Raw genomic sequence first — 6669 nt, 5'->3', positions numbered from 1 at the left:
TGGAAAGTGAAGATGGAAATAATTACAGGCAATTCTGAACAATCTGCTTATGTATGTTCAGTTTTGTACAAAGGAATGCCATGTCCATATCCCTTCCACACAGCATGAAAAACAGAAGTTTTCAGGGGCCGCATAGGGGCCATCAGTTGTGCGCTGATGCTCTAGAAAAGCCATTCATCTAAATTAGATATTTGTTTGGTGTCTTGCTTGTTTATTCATGGGTTCCATTTTCTTAGTTTCTCATGCACTTAGGAGATTTGTTGTAGAAAAATTCATGATGCCTGTGAAAACAAACATCAGCATAAGATTTTTTTAAAAAGCAGCCCAATGTTCTAATGTAGTTGCATACTGATAAAAAAGCTAGTAGCCATCATATAACCAATATCCTGGTGTAGGTTCGCTGGCATTCCCAGAAGATGCAAGCTCTCCACCCATCCACCCTCAATTTTCACCAAAACTACAGGAGAAAGTAAGCAAGATGCTAATAGCTTTGAATTGCCTATATACAGTGTTTACATTTGAAAACTAAAGTACTTGTTTGACCTGTTGTTCTGTCGCCTTCATCTTTTTTTCTTAATAATAAACTGAGCTTTAAAAAAGAGACTTGTTCCTTGGTTGCCTGTTTTCTGTCCTGATTGTGACTAATGAGATCCAACACCCACAAATATAAACATAGAGGTTGAAATTCCCACAAACCATGAAGAATGTAGACATCTATATGGGGGTCAGGGGAAAAACGTGTGGCTTCACAAAGCGCATAAAGCATCTGATCTGATGCTATGCTAGCAAAAAAGCTATAGAACATTTAAAGCCTACAATATTGAGCACCAGAAGCACATTAGAGCAATGCCAGATAGATGCAGCTGAGCGGTCAGTCTACCCACTGTAATGTAATGCAATGCTTTTACAATTGAATTTGAAGAAAAATATAAATTTCATTACAGCTGTGATCAAGTTAGGAATCCTTGCTTTATTACAGTGGGCTGTTCATTCCGGAATTTTCTGTCTAAAAGCAACCAATGAGAATCCTCTAGAAAGGCCACCGAGAGGGAATGACAATCGCTTTCATGTTGTTATGTTATCCCCACATTTCTGAGCCATACTGCTTTGGAACATGGAGAAGCCACTTATAGTAGCAATTGCTGCAAATTGTTTTACTAGACCTCTGCCGTCCGTTAATCTCAAAGACCAACACAACAATCTCAAAGACCATCACAAATGAAAAAAAGTATCTCTTTAGGCATGCAAATATCTGGAAGACAACAAGGGAATTTATCTTCCTCAGGTGTGTGGCTTATTTTTAATTTTAGATTAGTGTTACCATGTCTGAGCTGCAAAAATCCAAACCACCACTAGATGTCAACCAAGAGAAACAGAAAGCTTTTTCTTTGCTGCCATCTGGTGACAATCTGGAGTTCTGCAGTCCAGATATGGTGGCCCTAATTTGTAAATGTGCCAGCATTTTTACCTACTGGTTTCAAATTATGCTGGACGGTTTCATTAATAACTTGACCAATTTAGCAAAAGCTAGTGCTGCAGTACAATTCAGCATCTGGTTTTAAGCCAAATTACATAAAATCAGATCATGCCAATTAATCCTGCATCCAAGTTCCAGAAGCTAAATTAAAACTAAATATCAGTATAAATGGGATTTGTTTTAAAAGCATGTCCCTCTATTGAGCTGCCAAATGTTAGACATGGTCCATCCAGATTCACAGAAAAGATTGGGATAGCAGCTTTGCAATATTTCTAATATTCTGATTAATGCATTCATTGCCCAATTCTAGATTTCACCCAAATGCATTATTTAAAGCTGTTAAGTCATGCAGTGAAATTCAATCCAATCCCTAAAGAAGAATCTTGTAAGCAGTGTTCATATTTTTATCCTTACAAAGACAGGGAAAGTTGCTTCTGGAGACTGCATCCAGATTCTGTCTGGCCAATGAATACATCCAGTACCTGATTCCACATTTCTTATTCTGAGCTGGGAGCCATGCAGGATTCAATCAAATACTCAGAGGTATATAGAAGATCCTTTGAACAGGAGAGCATGGGGAATGCAGTCAAGCTGCCTGTGTTAACAAAACAGACTTCTAGGCAAAGAAAACCCTGCATTACTAGAGAGAGAAAAGCTTGATGGTGCAGACAAAGAAAGACCAAAGAACATGAGACTGCTCATAGGAGGCTTCTGAAGAAAGGAGAACATGGAATGTTAAGAAGTTGGAGAGATGGTGTCTGCCAATCAAAGAAAAAGTAGTCCTTCATGATGAAGTTCACAAAGGTAGACTCACAGCAGTCCTATGGAGAGCTTTATTCAATCCATCCACTGGACCACCACTCAAGGTAGGATACAAGACACTTCCACTCATGCCACCCCAATACTATCTTTATTATGGTTCATCTGGTACAGGGTACAACCAAGGGCCAGTCCTTTATTGTAGTCTGTGCAGACCTTTGGTGTGCTGGGCAGCTGACAATCAGCTTGATGACCTGATCTACTCCATCTTCTCCATGGTTTATTCTTTCCTACAATTGGGTGCTACTACCTTCATCTTCTCCTTAAAGGTAAGTTGGGGGGGGGGCAGGTGAAGAAAAGGTGCAATAAGAGATGCAGTATTAAAATAAAAGAATGCAGGGAACACAGGAAAAGGATTCCACTGCATTTTTTTGTGATAGCCCCCTTTGCAAGTGCTTTGAGAAGACTATGGGGTGAGCAATGATTTGGGGGAGGGCCCAATCGATATTTATTTATTTATTGCTAGTTTTCACCAAACAAAATCAGGTAACTATATATACATAAATCCAAGATACATATAGAGGAAAAAAATAAAAAATAAAAAAATATATAGAAAATACCAAGGAGATCTACTGCAATATGAATAAAGAGACAGGTACTATACATATCAAAATAATAGGTCCTTTATTTTAGAGCTTATGATTTAGTCCTGTAAATAAATGCAGTAAGCCTAGCTCTGGGGAGCATACAATTCTTTGATTATAGGTAAGCAATTATTTGATTAAAATGTTGGTGATAAAGAGTTTTCTGGATTTTAGCAAGGGCTCCCTGCTTCATAATTCAAGCACTAATATGCATGACCGATACAGAAGAGGTGCAATGCTATAGAGAAGGGAGAGAAAAAGAGAACATAACATGGATAGCGTTTTCAGAGAAGTTGGATATGTAGCTTAATAAGGCTGATGTTTACTCTTTGGGAATGATTGCTGGAAAGATTGCTCAATTAATGCATTCAAGGGCAAGTTAGAGTTTCATGGCATTTAAAGTCTATCATGCCAATTCTCTGAAACTGGCCATGGGGGTCCATTTTCCCTGGAAGTAATTTCTTGTGGATGATGTAGGCAACTACATGATAAGAAGTTACCAGGAACTGAACTGAACTCCAAGGAGTATAAGGAAGCAGGAATGGAGGGGACAGATAAAGAAGGTAGAGATGATAAGAGTTGATTTATTTGAATTATCAGGTAATGAAATGTCTGCAAGAAAACAACAAGGTTCAGAGAGCACCAAGGACTCCACAGTTGATTTATTTATTCATTTCTTTATTTAGCATATTTATACAGCCACCCATCTCAGGAAAATGTGATTCAGGGTGGCGTACAAACATAGCAACAGTTAAAACTACAAAACAATCTAAAAACAATCAAACATAAAAAACATGACACCCAAGACTGCTAGCTAGACAGACAGCTAGACTTTATCCATATCCCCTTTTAGGCTTCACTTTGTCTCTCCCCTCCTAATGTTTCCCCTCTCCTTCTGTGATGAGCAAGAATGGGGACTACAAAAAAAACGTTATTTGATTGGGCAACGTTAGAAACAGACTTTGTTTTGCATGTTGGCAGTACATGAAATAATGTATTCTAATTGCTTGTGGGTAAGTCCTCACAATTATCAGGCATTTATCTACAGAGAACATCCACACTTAGAATCTCAGCCTCATGCCAGCCCTAAATCTTGCTGTGTCCTTTTAGGGCTCAATCTCAGTGCATGTTAAGTGCCAGGAAACCTGGGATAAGAGGATTCTTTGCCGCCAGTTGAAAGGCCCTAACAAGTTCTATATCTCCTTTTTTTTTTTAACTAATCAGTTGCTTCTCTCATTCACTCCAGATTTGGAAAACCAACGGTGGTGGAAATGCACAGCTGCTCAGCAGCCTTGCAAGCCTACCGTTGTCTTACATGGCATCTGGGGCAGGATTATAGTTCTTGATTCTAATTTTCATCCTGGAGATGGACACTTCAAATGAAAACGTGTCTTAGCCATCAAACCAGCCAATGACTGAAACCAATATTCATATAAGAAGACTTCTGAGTTGATTAGTAGTCAGAGAACTCAAAACTGGACAGCATGCTCTTGAAATCATTCCCTTCTGCAGGGACAAGACACATCATAAGCCCAGCCATAGCCTCTGTGGCCTCTTGCCTAGTTGTTTCTAATAACCAGACAAGGCAGCTATAGAGAGTAAGGAAGATGACCTCGACAGTGTTGTGCAGGAACAGTCAGCTAGACAAGAGGGACTGAAACGTTTTTTAAGTCCAGAAAGAGATAGCACTCGGAAGTGACTCGGGCAGATGACTCCCTAATTCATTGAACTATAAGAAGGTGACAACAAAGGCCCGCATAGTTAAAGCAATGGTGTTCCCTGTAGTAACATATGGCTGCGAGAGCTGGACCATAAGGAAGGCTGAGCGAAGGAAGATCGATGCTTTTGAACTGTGGTGTTGGAGGAAAATTCTGAGAGTGCCTTGGACTGCAAGAAGATCAAACCAGTCCATCCTCCAGGAATAAAGCCAGACTGCTCACTTGAGGGAATGATATTAAAGGCAAAACTGAAATACTTTGGCCACATAATGAGAAGACAGGACACCCTGGAGAAGATGCTGATGCTAGGGAGAGTGGAAGGCAAAAGGAAGAGGGGCCGACCAAGGGCAAGATGGATGGATGATATTCTAGAGGTGACGGACTCGTCCCTGGGGGAGCTGGGGGTGTTGACGACCGACAGGAAGCTCTGGCGTGGGCTGGTCCATGAAGTCACGAAGAGTCGGAAGCGACTAAATGAATAAACAACAAACATAAGAAGGTGATGGAGGTACAGCAGAATGAGACTTGCAAGATTGATGTCAGCTCCACAAGGTAGACCAGTCCAGGAAATCAACTGCACAAGAAGGCTAAAACAACTTTTATTGAGATTGGCTACAACAACAGATTCTTGCATAATATTCCTGAATATAATCCGACTGGGAATCTAATTATATGGAAGCCTCTTGAGGCCATAAGGGTGAAATATAATTGCCCCAAACAAATATTACATGATGATGGTGTTTTTCGATGGATGTTTTATGCATAGTTTATCTCAACTGCTTTAGCTTTTCCATACAGAAAAGGACAACTGTAGTAAATGTTTTTAAAATAAATATGGGCACCAAGCCCTGCTTATTGCTGGGTAAATGTTTAAAGGTCAGCTACTTCAAATTCTGGATTCCATGGATGATTTGATTTGTTTTGTTTTGTTTTCATTTTGACCCTCAAGCTTTCGTAACAACTTGCATATGTTTGGTAAGTAAAAGCAGCAAAAAAAGGGGGCAGGAAAATAATCCAAGAGCCTGTGAAAATGCTTTATTGTGTAAAAGCCTGAGACATTTCCAAGTCCTTTATCAGCAGCAGTAGCAAATGAAATCATATAAGCCACTTATGGAATTAAGTCCATGTACATAAGCATGTCTATAGCCTTAAGAAAAGACAACCCATCATGCATTCTGTTATTTGCTATGTTTAAAAGGGATGCTATCTTTTAATACTTTTTCACCTCTGAAATGCTGGAGACAATGTTAAATACCATGGAGCTAGCCAGAAAATAACCATTTACACAAATGTATTTATTTTATGTATTCATAATTCACATTTCTAAGGCCACCTAACTCATTGGCAACTCTGGGCAGCACATTTATTTCTTTATGAATTTATCTCAGATCTTTAAGAAATGGTTTAAAACAACAAGCCCAAAGAAAACAGGAAGATGGTTCATCCCAGTAGAACAAACATTCATCAAAAACATTGAAGTCAGCCCCTTAAGGTAGGTTAGGTTAGGAAACAGACTTCATAAAGAGTCCAGGAATCTACTTTAATGCTGTAGATTCTAATAACAGAATCTTGAAAGTCTGACAGAGTTTCCCTCTGACCCTTCTCATACCAAAGAGAATCAAGGTGGACTAATCTTGAGTCTCTTTCTCACCCTCTCCTCTTGCTCAGGGCTGAGCTGATGTTCATTTAACCTCTCTTGCATTCCTTCTTCAGAGTTATCTCTATACTCCTCTACATGGATCCAGCATTGATCTCTTCAGGACAGGGTACCCCCTAAGCCTCCTTCAAGGCAGGAAAACCACCCCCTCCCCCAAAGAGGAAGTTATCAACGCATGGACCCAACCACACGTCACCTCCAGGAGGACTTCACCAAACAGGAGAGACATGGATCTAATAAACAGGTAGCCAGGTGAATAGCAGGAAGGCTGATATAGCAGCAACAAACCCAACTGCTCCCTGGAGTCCAATTTCAACCACCATTCTCACATCTGGTTATCTATGATGCAGAGCCTCTGAAGGAATAGGGTTTCCCAAATGCCATGTCATCCCCCTACTCCCATCCCAGACTCAA

The sequence above is a fragment of the Candoia aspera genome, chromosome 10 (assembly GCF_035149785.1).
Source record: "Candoia aspera isolate rCanAsp1 chromosome 10, rCanAsp1.hap2, whole genome shotgun sequence".
Lineage (NCBI taxonomy): Eukaryota > Metazoa > Chordata > Lepidosauria > Squamata > Boidae > Candoia > Candoia aspera.
Note: the sequence above shows the minus strand (reverse complement) of the source record.